This window comes from Cupressus sempervirens, chromosome 6, assembly GCF_028749045.1.
Source record: "Cupressus sempervirens isolate cs-2001-9-10 chromosome 6, ASM2874904v1, whole genome shotgun sequence".
Taxonomy (NCBI): Eukaryota; Viridiplantae; Streptophyta; class Pinopsida; order Cupressales; family Cupressaceae; genus Cupressus; species Cupressus sempervirens.
In genome coordinates this window covers 616,601,173-616,618,753 of record NC_143123.1, presented here as the reverse complement: position 1 = coordinate 616,618,753, position 17,581 = coordinate 616,601,173, and the positions used below count along the sequence as shown (strand labels likewise).

Below are 17,581 nucleotides of genomic sequence, written 5' to 3'. Positions count from 1 at the left end.
TAAAAAACAAAAGATGATAGGAGCCAAGGAAGAGAGATAACAAAGGGAGATAGATAATTAATCATTCATCAAGATTACAAAAGTATAATACTACATACTCACGAAGGGGTGAATGGAACAAAAACAGTAACAAATAGCTAAAATAAGAAAAGGAATAACAAAGACTGACAAGAACTGACATCAGGGGGGAACAGTGAAAGATAAGGACTGTTGGCAATTTTTCTAGGTTGGCCAGCATGATGTTGTCATTTATGGCAAATATAAGTCATGTGAAGTGAGAAATTCATAAGGATGAAGAATTAGGTTACAAACTTAGGAAATTGTCTTAAGTGTTACACAGTTCATCTAACAAAATAGTTAGAGTATTGATCAGTGTGGTTCACACAAGAAATATTGGCACATGTGGAGTTAGGTAGAGAATATGAGGATGATGTGTGTAAGAGAACAAAATAGTATAGTAAGTACAATCGAAGTTATAATGATTTTACCAGTTGTAGTATTTTACAGGCAAAACAAAACAAGATAAGGAAATGAGTATTTTGGGTTAAAGAATTATTTTATTTACCAAAATAATTACTTAACTAATTAGGGACGACATCCTAAATGATAACCCTAAGTTAGCAAGAGTTGATTTTATATTTTGCAAATGTGTGTAAGATATGAAGGACGATAGAGAAAATAATCATCAAAATAACAAGGTATAAAGGAAAATCATAAATGTGATGTTCAGTGTGCTTTTGTATGAAGTAAGCATGATATGTATATGATGTGAATTCTGATGTATGATCATAGCAGTGTGAATTGTGATAAATTTTAATGAAGAGAAGTGAAGCCAATATCAAATATTGAAGATATCAATAGTAGTGCAAATGTTTTTGTATCTATCTTTTGTATTGAAGAACTTTATTGTACATTGCATGTTTGGGTAGTAGGCTCATCTTGCATAAATTTTTTAATTGTATATAACAACTCCTAATAGGGAAGAGGCTTATAACAAGGTCTAAGTATTCTAACAAGGGCCGAGACACTAGACAGATGTAACAAAGTCCTAACAGGGTCAATATCTTTAACCAGATACTTTTGATTAGTGGATCATTTTAAGAGTACCATCCCCACCAAAGTTTTCCCTAGCTAAGAAAATATGATATTATGAGTTACACTATTTTATGGTTATGTTTATTGTTCAACATAGTTAATTTACTTTCTTATGCAAGTTATAAAGTTATTAAAGATGTTCAGTTTTGGGCAAAAGTTTGTGAAATACTAATTCACCCCCTCGGTCAATATTTCATATTTATAAAAATTGGTATCAGAGCAGAATTAATCAAAGAAGGCTTAACAACTTGAGTAAGATCCCTATGGATATGGAATAGATACAAAAGAACATAGAAGAAGCTCTTGAGCAGATTGATGTTGTTACTGAAGAAAGAGATACTTTAAAGGATAGATATGAAGATACTAAAGACAACACTGGGAAGTTGAAAGATAAGATAGATTATCTTAAATCTGAGAAAGAGTCTAAAGATTAGATCAAGGACAATGATGAATTTTCAAGACTAAAAAAAGAAAATGAGATCCTAAAGCATGAACTAAAGATTACTAATTTGAAGTTGAGCTTGAAGGATGATGATAGTAAAGTTGAGTTAGATTTGAAAACTAAAAATATAGTTTGAGATCCAATCTTACCAAAGTAATATTTGAGCTTGAATATACAAAGTTGCAGTATGCAGAACTTGAGAAGTATAATAGTATTGTAAAAAGAGAGTTAACTCAGACTAAGCTACAACTTGAGAAGTTATATTCTAATACTAAAAAGCTTGATGAACAAATATTTATACAGAGACCCTCTTATGATAAGATAGGTCTTGGATACCTTGGAGAAAAGTCAGCTAAGAAGTCTGGAGCTAGACAAGAAGCGTATCTTGTGGTCCATTAGCCTGAACATGAAGGAGATAATCATAACAAGATTTAGTTGAGTCAATCTAAAGAAGTACTTAAGCAAGTTGAGCAAGTTAATCAACTTGGGCAAGTTGATGTACCTAAGCAACCTGAGAAAGTCAAATCACCTAACGAAGTGAGAAAGGAATTAAAATGTAGATATTATGCATGCAATGAATTTGGTCATATGAAAAGAGATTGTATGATAAGTCATTCAAACCTTTTTCTTGTTATTGTTATAATTGTTATGGTTTTGGTCATAGAGCAGTAAATTGTAGAAAACTTAATTTTTATAATAACAATAATAATGGTAGAATGTTTAGAGGTACTAACCCTCTAGAAAACAGACCCTATTGGAGGAACCAATGTTATAAGGAATGGCATTATATGTTATAAGTGCAACAACTTTGGACATATTGCTAAAGATTGCAGAGTATAGATTAGTTGGTTAGGACCTAGATATGGAAACAATGTTATAGTCTGTTGGATTTGTAACAACATGGGACACACACCAAGATTTTGTAGGATGAACATGAGGAACAACATGAGAAACCCTAACCCTAGAAGGAACACAAACAACAACCAAAGGAATGAGAATATCAATAATAATCAAATAGAAAACATAAAAAATCTTGTAGGAAACTTTGATGAATATTTTGGTAAAGTTAAGTAGATATAAATCTCATATATTGTGTTGGAAAGTCAGTTGAGTGGAGCACTAGATAACATATTGAAATTAGTGATAGTTGGTAACTAATCATTATTTGATTGAGCAACTTATTCTACAAGCAAGACATTAGAAATTTAGGATCAAAAACTTAGTTAAAACATTAAGAGAAGTTTGGAGAATTTTGTAGTTAGTATGAGGTAGAATATGGTGAGAAGAAGCTATGGTTAAGAGCATATGACATTTGGATCTCACATATGAGTGTGCAAAGAAAAATAAGTTTAGTATACATGAACAAATTTTTGGTAATTGCATACTTGCACAATTGATTTAGAAGTGAATTTGATTTGATTTAAAGCTTGAAATTAAGTTCTTGAGTACTATTTGATTGTGCAAGAATTAAAGAAGAGATTTGGAGAAAAATTGAAGGCAAAATTGAAGTGATTTGAGTAGCAAATTCAACAAGCCCTAGTTTCACAAAATTGAGGTATTTATCACTTATGCAGTTGTAATTTGAAAGAATGGCAACCCTAACATTATGTGATGTTAGTGAAAAGCCTAGGTATAAATTCAAGAAGAATCCCTATGTTTCATTATAAGATGACCCTCTAGGAGCATTTTCACAAGTACCCTGCAACATTTTACACATAGAGGACATTAGGGCATACATTCACTGCAAGTTTGAGAATATAGGTGATAGTGACATCCATAGAGACCTGGACTCAGTTTGAAATAGTGACCTATCATTCAAGCAAGGGTTTGAATACCTAAATGACCTAAACATCATTAGGCATATGTTTTACATAGAGTTTGACAACCACAAATGAACAAGAAATATTCTGAGAAGGATTCATGAAGATATGTTTTGGTTTAGTGATCATATACTAGTTATGATAGAAAATGACATGATTCATAAAATTATTGGACTAAGTAATGAAGGTAGAAATCATGTGATTGATAAGAATGTGAAGAAGCTAGTTGAAATGACTTTGAAAATGAAGTCAGACGACGTGAATATGAAGTTAGATTTGATTAATGAGATTGATGTCAGATTGATAAGTAAGACCATTGGATACAACATGAATTATAGATCAAGATTGAACTCAGTACCTGCTAGATTTATCCATGCAGCTTACCAAATGACTATGAAGAAAGAAAAAGTAAATATGTGTGAGATTTTGAAACAACAATTATTGGACAACATTAACAGAATCAAGAAAATAAAGAATGTTGTATTTATTTTTTGTCTTAGATAACACTTTTTTTTCCCCAAGTGATAAGAAGATTTCTTGGAATGTCAGATTATGAGTGGAATACTAACAAATGCACTATGAATCTGATTACACACCATTAAAGGAAGCATCCAAAAGATAGGATTAGAAAAGATAATACTAGAGTGATGAGGAATTTTTAAGTAGAGATGAAACAAAGATACCAAATCTCCTGTCCCTAGTAGAGAAATACAAAGATGGCATATATTTCATGGTTGAAACTGATGTGGCATGTATAGAAGCAGTAGAACCAAGGGTTTAGTTGATTGGCCCTATGGGGTATGAAATATCAGAGGAACTGATAGAAGGATATGCGAAGATAATTCTAGAGTTAGAGAAAGACAAGGAATGTCCTAAATGGGGCACATATGAAGAAAAGGTTAGAGAGATAGACACTCAGCTTCACAACAAGGAAATCAAGAAAAGAGTGGATGAGAAGATAGAAACCATTCTAAAGGAAACATGCATGAGTAGAGAAGAATACAAGGAGCTATGCAAATTGCTCTAGAAATGAGAGCAAGTGGACATTCTAAAATACTAGTTGTTAAGCACTTTACAATTGATTTTGCATCAACATAGGGAGTGACAATAGATGGAACATCAACTAGTGCACCATACGCAACATCATCATAGGAGCAACCACATTTTGTACCACCAGTTCAAAAGAAACAAGATGAAGAAGATATTTGCATTATCAAAGTACAAACAATTACCCCTTCTAGGACCAAAAGGTTTATGAGGTTAATTGAGGTTAAAAAAAGAGCCTACAAAATCTCCTATACATAAGAGGACCGAGAAAATAGCTAGTGGGCCTAGAAAGAAAAAGGAAAACACCTTAAGGAACTCAAAGAAGGACTCAGATAGTTGAGTTTGAATCAAATGAATCAGAAGAAGAGGTAAAGGCAAAAGAGGAAGAAGAAGTGAAGACATAAGTAAAGGTTCCTACTTGAAGGAAACCTTGAAGCCAAAGATAGAGTTATTAAACATGCAATCATAAACAATGGAAATTTTGTACAGGTAAATAAGTTTTATGATTTGTATAGTAATATGGATATATTGCAGATGGAAAATGTAGTAGTTAGGCATATGATTTTGTCTAACAAGAGATTTGAAGATATAAAGAAATAGATTCTGAAAGATCTCTATAATAGATTGATAAACAAGAAGAAAAGAGTAATTGAAGAGGAAAAGAAAATAAGGGGAACATGATACATAAGTTATGTGAAGTTAATAATGATGAGCATCTTGCAAACATCATGAAAGGTATTATTCTTGGACTTAGTTTGCAACAATGACCTATCTTTCAAGCAAGAGTTTGAACACCTAAATGACTTGAACATCATTAGGCATATGTTTTACATAGATTTTGACAACCATGAATGGACAAGAATTATTTTGAGCAGGGTTTGTGAAGATATGTTATGGGTTGGTGATATAATAGTTATGATAGACAATGACATACTTTATAAACTTACTAGACTAAGTAATGAAGGTAACAATCCTGTGAGTGAGAAGAATGTGAAGAAGCTAGTTGAAAGAACTTTGAAATCAAGTCAAATGATAGAAACATGAAGTTGGATTTGATTAATGAGGTTGATATTAGATTGATAAGAAAGATAATTGCCTACAAGATGAATTATAGTTCAAAGTTGAACTCAGTACCTGTTGGATTTATCCATGCAATTTACCTAATGACTATGAAGAAAGAAAAAGTGTTTATATGTGTGAGATTTTGAAACAACAATTATTGGGCAACATTGACAGAATCAAGAAAACAAAGAATGTAGTATTTAGGTTTGAGTCTCTGATAACACATTTATTATTCCAAGTGATAAGAAAATTTATTGGAATGCTAGATTTTGAGTGAAATACCAATAAATGTACTATAAACCTTATTACACACTACTACATGAAGCATCCAGAAGATAGAATGACAAACGATATTACTAGAATAATGAGGAATTTTCAAGTAGAGATGAAACAAAGATACCAAATCCCTCCATCCCTAGTAGAGAAATACAAAGATGACATTTGTTTCATGGTTGAAATTGATGTAACATGTATGGAAGCAGTAGAACCAACGGTTATGTTCATTGACCCTATGGGGTATGAAATGTCAGAGGAATTGATAGAAGGATATGCAAGACATTTCTAGAATCAGAGAAAGACAAGGAGTGTTCAAGATGAGGCACATATGAATAGAAGGTCAAAAAGATAGACACTTAGCTTCACCTCAAGAAAATCAAGAAAAAAGTGGAAAAGAAGATAGAAACCTTTTTGAAGGAAACAAGCATGAGTAGAGAAAAATACAAGGAAGTTAGGGAATAACTCTAGAAATGAGAGCAAGTGGACAGTCTAAAGTACTAGTTGCTAAGCCTTTAACAATTGATTATGGATCAGAATAGGGAGTGATAGTAATTGGACCATTAGCTAGTGCACCATACGTAACAATATCACAAGAGAAACCACATTTTGTACCACCAGTTTAGAAGAAACAAGATGAAGAATATGTCAGTATTGTCAAAGTATAAATAGTTACCTCTCCTAGTACTAGAAGGTTTGTGAGGTTAACTAAGGTAAAATATGAACCAATAAAATCTCCTACACACAAGAGGACCAGACAAATGGCTAGCAAACTTGGAAAGAAAAGAAAACGCTTCAAGGCACTCAAAGGAGAAGGACACAAATAGTTGAGTCTGAATCAAATGAATAAGAAGAAGAAGCAAAGGTAAAGGCAAAAGAGGCAGAAGAAGTGAAGATAATTTTGGCATGAATTCTGATGATACTACATTGGGGGAGTATTCTAAGCATTGAAGAGTATTGATATGTTGCATTCATGACTGCATTTTTCATTGATGTCAATGCAACAGTAATTATGTTAAGATTGGAAGAATAGTAGTCAGTAATCTTAAGATGCATAGAATTTGAGTATGTTTTAAATGATGCATAGTAGAGGAAATGTTCATGAGATTGTCTTGATGAGGTAGTTCAAAGGACTAAGTTTGAATCAATGTTGTATGGAAGTTACACTTGTTTTGCTAGAAGTAGTACAGAAACAAAGCATTAGAAAATAGAGTTATGATGATCTATCACTATCTTTCATTCGATATGTAATAAAGAGATGCACAGTTACACAGTGATAGAGGACAGTCGAATGGTGATGCTAGCATGTGTGCAAGACGTGGTTTCAAATGTATGAAGTTTGGTATAAACTGTGAGCCGACAGTGTTGTAATTAATTAATTATCTTATTTTAATTAATTAGGAAAGCCTTAAGGTTAACTCAAGGAATTATTATGAAGATAAGGTATAAAGGAAAGTTGTTTTCCTTATTTGTAATGTATCTTGAAGAAGAAGATCAAGTGGAATGCAAAGTATTAGTGCATACTGCAAGAAGGAGCAGAATGCTTGTTGAATGCGTTTAAGTGATCCAAGGGATTGTTGGATGCATGGTATGAGATCTGGTTACAAGATCTGAAGGATTAGAAGTCTGATTGATAGGATAGACATGGAGGAAGGAAGTACATTTCAATTATATTATTCTAAAAGGAATAATACAAAGATCATTTGGATAGTGGGTTCTTTGATCTTAACCTTGAAGTTGTTTGGGCAGTGGGTCCAACTATCTTCCACAACTCCTAATAGGGTTGAAATATCCTAACAAGGATTCAAAGTCTCCTAACTAAAACTCACATGTAATGAATGTTGTAACAGACTCCTAACAGGGTCTATCCTCTAACAAGGAATATTTATATTAGCACATCATCTTGTGGTACCATCCCCACTGGGGTTTTCCCTCTAATCAAGGTTTTCCCTAGTTAACATATCTGGTGTTAATTGTGTATGAGTATCTTGTTGTGGTTCCAATTTACATTACCCACATGGTTAAGTTTGTTTAAGATTGATGTAAATGATGATATTTGTATAATTGATTCACCCCCCGCCCCCTCTCAATTATATCAATGGACTATATGTTCTAACAATTGATATCAGAGCATCAGGTCCTTGAAGATAAGGCTCAACAACTTTGGGAGATTAATGGTGAATATATTCAAGAAAGATAGTCCAAGATTTGATGGGGCCAACTATGATAGTTGGAAGGAAAGAATGAAGACTCATCTACTATGCATGGGTCTAGGATATTAGCTTTTGACAAGAGCTAAGAAGGAAATTGTTGAAGAATCAAAGTTAAAGGAATACAGTGAGGGAGAAAGAGATCTATTCATGTGTAACATGAGAGCCAAAGAAGCCCTACTATAAACTCTTCCAGAGAATAAATATAATTAGGTAAAGACATTTCAAACTTCTCATGAAATTTGGAAAGCATTAGAAGTTACTTTTGAAGGTGATGCTCATGCAAAAAGAATAAAATTACAAAATTGGATTTGTGTGTAATGCCCACCCATAGTTTATTTTTTCGTTATATTTACCAAACTCATTTATGCCTATTTCATGCATGTGTTATTTTCAAGGAGATTGGATTTATAATTATGACATTATCTCATGACTTAGATTACATGTATAACAACAAAGAATTACTTAGTTTATTATATTTCACATGTTGATTGTTGATTATGATTACTACCGTATTAATAATGTTTTAATGATTCTTAGTTAATAAATGTGGTTGCTTTCAGATTGATGTCAAATGATGAGCTTTCATGTTTAAATATGTGATTATTTATACCCAAGATTTATTATAGTACCTACCCCATACTTGCATGTGTATGGTATGCATGTTTGTTTTACTTTTCTGTTTGTCATGTTTAATGTGGTTAAGGGAGGGAGTCGTAGTCACCTGCTAGTCGGGATCTACATGATGTACCACTCCCTGCCATTGCTTGTTTAGTTTAGATATATTTATATACATGTATATGCTCATCTTTTATGCAGAATGTAGGTACTGGGCATTGACTTCCCTGAATTGCCAGGATGAGCGTGCCCTATCACAATAACTCAATGGTAAGAATAGGGAGATAATTTTCAAGTCCAATCCCAGCCATAGCCTAAATACTTGTCTTGCAAAGAGGACTCGTAACTGACTTTCCACCCTTTTTGAATCTGTGAGTTTATCTTTGTCTGTGTTGTTTGATTTTGAGTTTTAATTTGTTTTGGTAATGTTGCTTTTATGTGGACTTCACTATGTGATTTATTTGGTAAATGATTTAACTATAATATTTGGATTAATCATATAATTAAATATTATTTGATTAAAAAGAAAATATTAAAGCATGAGAATATTTAATTAATTAAAAAATCTAATTAAATATGTGCTTTAATTTAAAAGTCTTAATTTAGATGTCTAAATTTAGAAAATTGGGTAAAGAGAAATTAGAATATGATGATATTTAACTAATTATAAATTAATTAAATATGCACTTCAGTTTAAAAGATTTAATTATAAAAGTTTTATTTAAGAAGTTGGACAAAAAGTGAATTAAAATATTAAAGATTTAATATTATTTTATTATAATTATTTATTTAATAATAATTAAATTAAAGTTTCATTTAAACAATGAGCTTTGATTATTATTATTATTAATTTAAATAATAAACTATGCCTTAATTAGTGCATGTACTAATTAATAAACTGGAGGAAAATAAAATATAAAAGAATGAAATTTAAAGATAAATTTATAGTTCTAATTGTGGTGTAGTTATATTTATTGAATTTAATGATAATTATTTAGGAGTTTTATTTTAATAATAAACTTTAAATAATGTTATTAACTAAATTAATAAATATATTGTTAAAAATGCTTCAAAAATTAATTAAAGAGAGAAAGTTAATTATTTAAATTAAGATATTTTGTAATTAAATATCTAAAAGAGTTATGCATGAAAAGGTAAAAGGTAATAAAGTAATAAACAATAATTGATTAGTGAGTTCCCTCTTGTGATTGCACAATCAGAGCCCCAATTTAGGAGAGAATTTTTTATCAGAGATCTGAAGCTTATTTTGCAATTAGACATGTTTTCGGGAGCAAAATTTAGAATTGGATCAAAAGAATTGTTGAAAGTTTCAGGGGGGTCAAGATTTATATACGTTCACAGATTGTCTCAGATTTTAGCTGTGGTTTTGAGGTAAGGTTTCAAAACCCATTGTATAATTTTATTGAAAGATTTGTCTACTTTGTGTCTTCCTAGGTGTTTGCATATTGCTTATTAATTTACTATATTGATTGTTGAATAAAGAATTATGTTGTAGACTTTGAAAAGGAAAACTTATTATTCAAGAAAACTTGATTGAGGAAAACTATAGAAAAATTGTAAAAAATTATTGTGACTGTATTTTTATAAAACCCTTTCTAATATAATGAAAATTTGATTATTGAAAATTAGAAAAAAACAATAAATTGATTAGTTTGGGTTTCAACTTTATATTTTTCATTAGAATCATGTGATTATCATAAATTTTCTAAATATAGATAAATATTATTCTTATATCTAAAATAATTTAATTGCAAAATAAATTGGGAAAAAAAAAAGATTAATTAAGAGGAAAACACGTAGCTAAACTTATGCATGCACGTGAAAACATATATGCTAAAAATAGAAAGCTAAGTATAGTAAGGTTACATGCATGTGAAATCAAATATGCTAAAAATAGAAAACTAAGTATAGTATACTTGCATGATTTATTTATTTTAATTTTATAAAAAATATAATTTAATTTTCAGATTTATTTATTTTTAAAAATTAATTAATTAAAAATAAATAAATAAATAGATAATTTATTAATTTCAAAAATTAAATAAATATTATTCATTTATTATAAAGTGAATGTTAGTATTATTAATTCTTTAAGTCTAATTAAACTCTTAATTGTATATAAATGATTTTATATTTATTAATGCAAAAGGAAATTTAATAAATAAATATTTATATTTTTATTATATTTTAAGAGAAGTTGTGGTGGAGTTCACTTTGTAATCATTTAGTTAATAACTATTTGATTTTATGAGAGAAATTATAAATAATTAAATTAAATTTATAATTTTATCTTGTTTGCATTATGAATTAAAGGAAAAGTGAATATTAATATTAGACTTAAATAGAAGTCATATTAATATTTTAGAAATGAAATTGATATTAGTATTTAATCTAATAATATACATTTATGTTATTAATTAAATTATTTATGATTTGAGATTATTTAAATTAATAATATGATAACATTGCATGATATTTTATATGCACAAAAAGATTGGATAGTGAATACTTATTGTTTTAAATAAGTATATTAGCATAACAATTTATACTAACATGTATATTCTTACCTTATTTCTAAAAACGTTCTTATAACCCAAACTAAACAAGAGAAATTGGTGGAATTAAATCATGTGGCTGAAAACTATGTGTTTTCTAATATTCTATTTATAGTCTTGTGATGTTTATTTTCGTGATGGTTTTTCTTTGTGAGTTGTTTAGTTGGCCAAGTTTAGGATGTGCACTAGAGGCATTTTTGAGATTTCTTTTATGATTATTTGACTTGATGTCATGATGATATTTATTATTTGAATTGAGATTTATGTTTTATAAGCTTTATGTTATTGAGCATTTATAAAAACTTGGGTTTCAAAAACCTTTTTTTTTTTTGGGTTACTTGTTAAGGAACCAAATTCGATCAATATTACTCTTGTGGTATGGTACACTATTGTGGTTTGTGATTTTTGGGAAGGTAGTCTAGGTGCAGTCTAGGTGCATGTCTATGGGTGTGGCTTGCAATGGCGGTGACTGCTAGGGTAACTCATTGTAAGTTGTGTAACAACTGATAACATAGTAATTAAAATATCTGGCCTAGCCCTTTTCCTTCAGATACATTAAAAAGATAAGTTGGAGATTTTTCCTTGTCCATGCCTTGAGTGCTTGTATAGACTAAGGATGAGATGGAGATGATACCTTGAGAGGTATGACTAGTTTCCTCGTCTTCATGAGAGGGTACCCTAGTTCTGCATAGAGTCACTAGGGGGCCAAGGTCTTGAGAGACTACCAGGTTAACCTTAGAGTTGGCTCTCATGTGATGACACTCCATAGTATGTAGTCTGAATCTCTTTCATAGTTTTTTTAATATTTGCCTACAGTGGTGTACTTGTTGGATATTACTTTTAATGGTGCATTTATTGTGAGTTGTTACTCATTAATTAGATGTCATTTATTATTGACAGTTGAGTTTTATTAATGAATGATCAACTATTCATTGGTGGTGTTTTTATTGTTGGAGTTAGTGATTGGTAGTTTACTTTTATCGATGACAGTTGTTATCTGTTGGTCTTTGTGCTTGTGACACTTGACATTGATTTTGAGGTGGTTGTATATTTTTTGTCTTGGTATTCATATGTTGACTTGGTATGAGATGTTAGTATTGGAATGAGTGTCCTTTTGATTTTGATTATGTCTTCATCTTGAGTGGTTTGTGTTACCCTTGAGGTAGTTTTGGCTATTAGGATTCATTTCCTAGGATTATTTTATGATTTGATTATTTGTGTGGATCGTACATTATCTCTCCTACACGGTGGGAGTGGGAGCTTGATTAGGTGACCATGCGGTCGGGAGGTAGTGTATTCTTACCATTTGGGTCCCCCTCAAATTAATAGATGTTGGATGCTTCTTGATACAGTGGTACCAATATCATTCTTCCTCTTATTAAAGACTTATATTCATTTGATGTATCTATGTATCATGTGTTTTGAAATCTTACGAAATATTGTATTGTATATTGATGTACTTGTATCTATTTCACATACCCTATAACATGTGTAATGGATGTTATTCATAAGATGTGTTTTCATATTATTAGTTGTACTTATGCATTTGCTTATATGACTATGTATGTGTTTATTCATTTTATGATTATGAACATTGTAATTGAGACTTAAACTTATTAATAAAACTTTATTAAATGTGACTCAACATGAAATAACCCTTGAGGAATTGAAACTGTATTTGTAATTGCTTATGAGTATTTGATGTGTATGTATATATTGCTTCCACATTATTGTTACTTTCATATTGTTTAAATTTTAAAAAAAAATAGTTTAGCAAACATTGTAACAAATTAGGATTATTTCTTTTGCGTTCTCGAGTGGGGCATTACAGTATGGATGACACAAAGAGCATCAATGGTGGAGCATTCTTTCTTGGAGGAAGATTGATATATTGGTTAAGCAAGAAACAAGATTGTAGGTCACAGAGTACAATAGAGGCAGAACATGTTGCAGTAACAAACAATTGTAATCAAGTTGTCTTGATGAAGCAAATGCTGAAGGATATAAGGATAAAATTTAGTGAACCTATTGTCATATATTGTGATAGCACAAGCACAGTGAATATGTCTATGAATCCAGTGTTGCATTCTAAGACTAAGCACATTTCTATCAAATATCATATGTTGAGAGAGAAAGTTGCATAAAAGGAAATCAGATTGGAGTATGTAAGCACTAAAGAACAGATTGTAGATATTTTCACTAAGCCTCTTCTCAAAGAGACTTTTGAGTATTTGTGAGGTATGTTAGGGGTTATGCCCCTACCTACATCAGAGTAGATGATGCAAGAGTGCACCAGTCCAATGATACATAGCACTATTGTTTGTTTGGACTGAATGTTGATGCTTCCTGTATGGGGGAGTATCTGTGATAGACAGAGTCATCCAGGACTCTTGATAGATGTTGTTTTGAATAGTGTCTTTGGACACTTGAGGAGGTCATAGACAATTTTTGCAGAGATTGACAAGATGCAATGATAGATGGTTGCCAAAACCTTTGTCATTGATGTCAATGGGGGAGAGATTATAGCATGAAAAACATTTTGATACATGGGAGAAGTGTGTGAACAATTAATGTCAGTAATAAGGTTAAGAAAACATAGTAGCCATTATGATTGATGAAGAGGATTTGAAAAGAAAGGATAAGTCTTTAACAGTTGGTATTTTTGGAACTAGATGTTTTTCATCTATGTTGACATCAATGCCAAAAGGGGAGATTGTTGGAAGCATGGATTTTGATGATATTCCTATGGGGGAGTATTGTAAAAATGTGATTATATCATTATCATGATGATATGTTACATTCATGATTGTGTTTGTCATTGACGTCAACATAACAGTTTTCTGTAGTATGTGACAGAAGAACAACGGTAAAGATTAAGTTGGTACAAATAGATCGTTGAGTATTTTCACTAGTGAGGTTACTAGGAGATACTACTAAGTGTTTAGTAAATGCAGCTAACCTCGAGTGCAAAAATATTAAGTCTGAAAGAAGTTATACAAGTTTTGGTGAAGGTTGTTCAGAGATAGAGTTTACAGAAGCATGTTTTGATAAACTTGTTATATCCCTTAGCAAAGTTGTTATTTTGAGAATCAAGTTAAAAGGTGTGTAGAAGACATGCTGGAGATGATGTGGCTAATCTCGCTCATCATAATATTACACATACGGAAATATATTCAAGTTACAAGGTGACATATTGATGTTATCACTAAGTAAAATGTGTTCTTAATGAAGTCGTATAATAATTAATTGAGAAGGTGTAATAGTCGGCTCAAGAGAATTATTTTATGGACTCAGTATAAAGGAAGGACATTTTCCTTTATTATAAAAAAAGTAAGAAAAAAGAGAAAAAAAAAAAAAAGGATATAAACATCGAGTAATTAGGTTGATATGTGAAGATAAGCAGAGCAGAGCGAAATTGGAGAAAACTTCATTGCTGAGGTTTTATTTTGAGATCTGAGGTTTGATATTTGGATCCAAAGTTTGTGACCTGGTCTACAAGGTTTGACAATGATTTGTTCGGTTGATAGGACAGAGGAAAGAGGATAAAGCACTTTACAAACAATCATTCTACAAGAAATGGTTGAGAGATCAGTTGGACAGTGAAGTTTAATGGTCTTGCCCCATAAGCTATTTGGAAAGTGGGTCCTTATGCCTTCTACAACTTATAACAGGGATGGCACAACTCCTAATAGGTTTGCAATGTTCTAACAAGGATTCAAAGTCTCCTAACAGGGACTCTCATCAACTGAATGTGTTTATAGACTCCTAACAGGGTCCATCGTCTAACAAGGAATATATATCTTTGTGGGCATCATTTCCATCCAGGTTTTCCCTCTAATTAAAGGTTTCCCTAGTTAACAAGTCTGGTGTAATTGTGTATGTGCATCTTGTTATGGTTGCTATTTACTTTGGTTATATGGTTAAGATTAATTAAGATTAATTAAGGTTGATAAATATTTTAGTTGGATAAAAGATTAATCCCCTCCCCCCTCTCAATTATCTTGGTGAACTATTATTTCTAACAAAGGAATGTTGTTGCTTGACACTACCTTAAGAGTTGGTGAAGGGGTGTTACCACTCAATCTTGCTAGCGCATCTATGCTTGAGACAACAATAGATGCACTCGGTTCAACTTTATTTGATAAAAAATGTTCTACAATTTGGAACAAATATACTCCTATACTTCTCAAAAAATGTGTCATCTCACTTCTCGGATAAATCAAGCATTACTCTGACTAATGCATTAGTCCTTATCTTTTTCTCTTCCTTCTATGCTTGTTCCCATCTTCTCTTCAATCTATCATATATATCTTGAGGTATCTTCTTCTCTATTTCAATAGGAACTAGTTTGAGATTTGAGATCATTTCTACCATAGCCTCCTCAATTGCCGCTATTACTTTCTACTTTGCAGTCTACTTGACTTTTTTGATGGTGGAGGTGTCATTGTTGACTTCTTCTTTGTTCCTTGAGCCTTCTTTCTCAGTGGCATGACAACAACTAGGGATTTTCATTTGTCACATTCTTTTTTTTCCTCTTCCTCATCACCATTTTCTTTTTCTTCATCTTGACCAAGACCTCGTGTCAATTGTAATGGTTCTTTTCCCTTGCCTTGGGTGCCCAGTTTAACTTCTAGGTCTTCAATCATTTTCTTCCTTTTCTTCTCCTTGGAAATTATCTTGATATTCAGAGTTATTCTTTGTTTGGATTCTTTATATCTACCAAAAGGTTCAACCTCGACATCTATCTCTTCTTTCAGTAGTGCATCAATGTTTGCACTTACTACATCACTGTCCATCTCATATTAAAAACTTTATAACCAATCCTTCCTCGGCTTCAATGCCTGTACAAAAGTGTTGTCTGTATCCACAAGAAAACATATGTCACTGTAATATTTTGTGACCAACTCTTTAGGTATCCTCATCCTCCTTTTCATCCTTTGTTTGAATTCATCAAAATAAGCATTCATTACATTCTCAAAAGTTTCTTCTAATTGAGTAATATACTCATTTATCTGCCTTGTCACTAGTTTTTCTTGCTCCCATACAACATTACTAATACCAAGAAAATACTTCTAGATATAAAAGAATATACAAACAATGAGGGATACAAACTTACACATTGAATTCTTCTCTTTTCTTATGGATGATAGATTATCTGCAAGTTGTAGTCTTTGTAGCTTGGCAAGATCATACTCATGATCTTTCATTATTATCTTCCATGCTTGATCCACAACCATACAAGACACACTGTTCAATCTACTCAATTGATATAATTTTTGAGCTATGACCCTCACTACAAATTCAATTAGTGGATCATAGATGTTTGTAATAGACAGACCACGTCCATTCCAATCGGCTCCTTTGTTTTCCTCTATTTCTTCACAACTCAAACATCACATGGTTTTCTTCTTGTCTAGGGTTGGATAGCCTATAACCATATGAATCATTTTCTTTGTGATCTCCACGGGTCCATTTTGTAGCCAATACTTGATTTCATTAATTCTACTCAAAATAAATTTAATCTACTTGATTTTGAAATTTCTTATGAATTCTAGGGCATGAGTTAACCCTTTCCTCGTAACAATTTAAAATTTGTCCTTCAAGATTCCTTCATCAAGTACAAGTTCTCATAAGCTTCTTTGATTTCATAATCTCATATTTCTCCAAAATTTACAAATATAACAACTTCTGACATCATAGATCATAATGATTTTAGGTGGTATTGAGGATAGGGCACCCATTGAGTCTCCCTTCATAGCAATCTTTGGAATAGCACAAAACTTTGGTGGAGGACAAGCATCACTCTTCACCAATTGGATTCTACTAACCTCTTGATTCATTCCAGCAGTTGATGAAGCTGCCATGTTTGTAGTTAAGGTTTGAAGTTCTTACTTCTCTAGATACTCGACACGGTTCAGATCTTCACTCGTTCAAGCTTCTTCGCCCAAATTGCTCTTGAAATCTTTGTTAGTTGCTAAAATTTCCAAATCGTTCTATGCTCTAAAAATATGAATGCAAGGTATGTGATAATTTCTTCAAATTTTGTTATATACCTTCTTTTGATCAATTTAGGGTCTCCATTAATGTTATGTACTTAGGTGAGTGGAAGCCAACTGTCTCAGTCGGTATTGATGCATTCCAAGTAGGTCTTTGTATTATAGCTTAGTCTCTTCCATATCATTCGGTCTCTACCATTCCTCTTCTTAAGTGCTCGGTCTATGTTGCAATGTTTGGTCAACATAGACAATTTTATTGACACTCGAAAACCTTTCACAAATTTTCTTATGCATCTTCCCATATGCGGATATGAACTTTTAGCACATTTTCATGTAAGGAATTGATGTATGATATATCAATTAAGTATACATTTCCATACATAACTCTCTTGCTTAGTTTGATGTGACATGATCACCTTCTCCATTGGATTGGGTGATCTCT

The 17,581-nt window shown here is 31.6% G+C and overlaps 1 pseudogene; it reads right to left on the bottom strand.

The window, feature by feature from the left end:
- Positions 1–17,007, bottom strand: part of LOC149553753 (protein CTR9 homolog pseudogene) — a 50,578-nt pseudogene extending 33,571 nt beyond the window's left edge.
- Between the last annotated feature and the right edge of the window lie 574 nt (positions 17,008–17,581).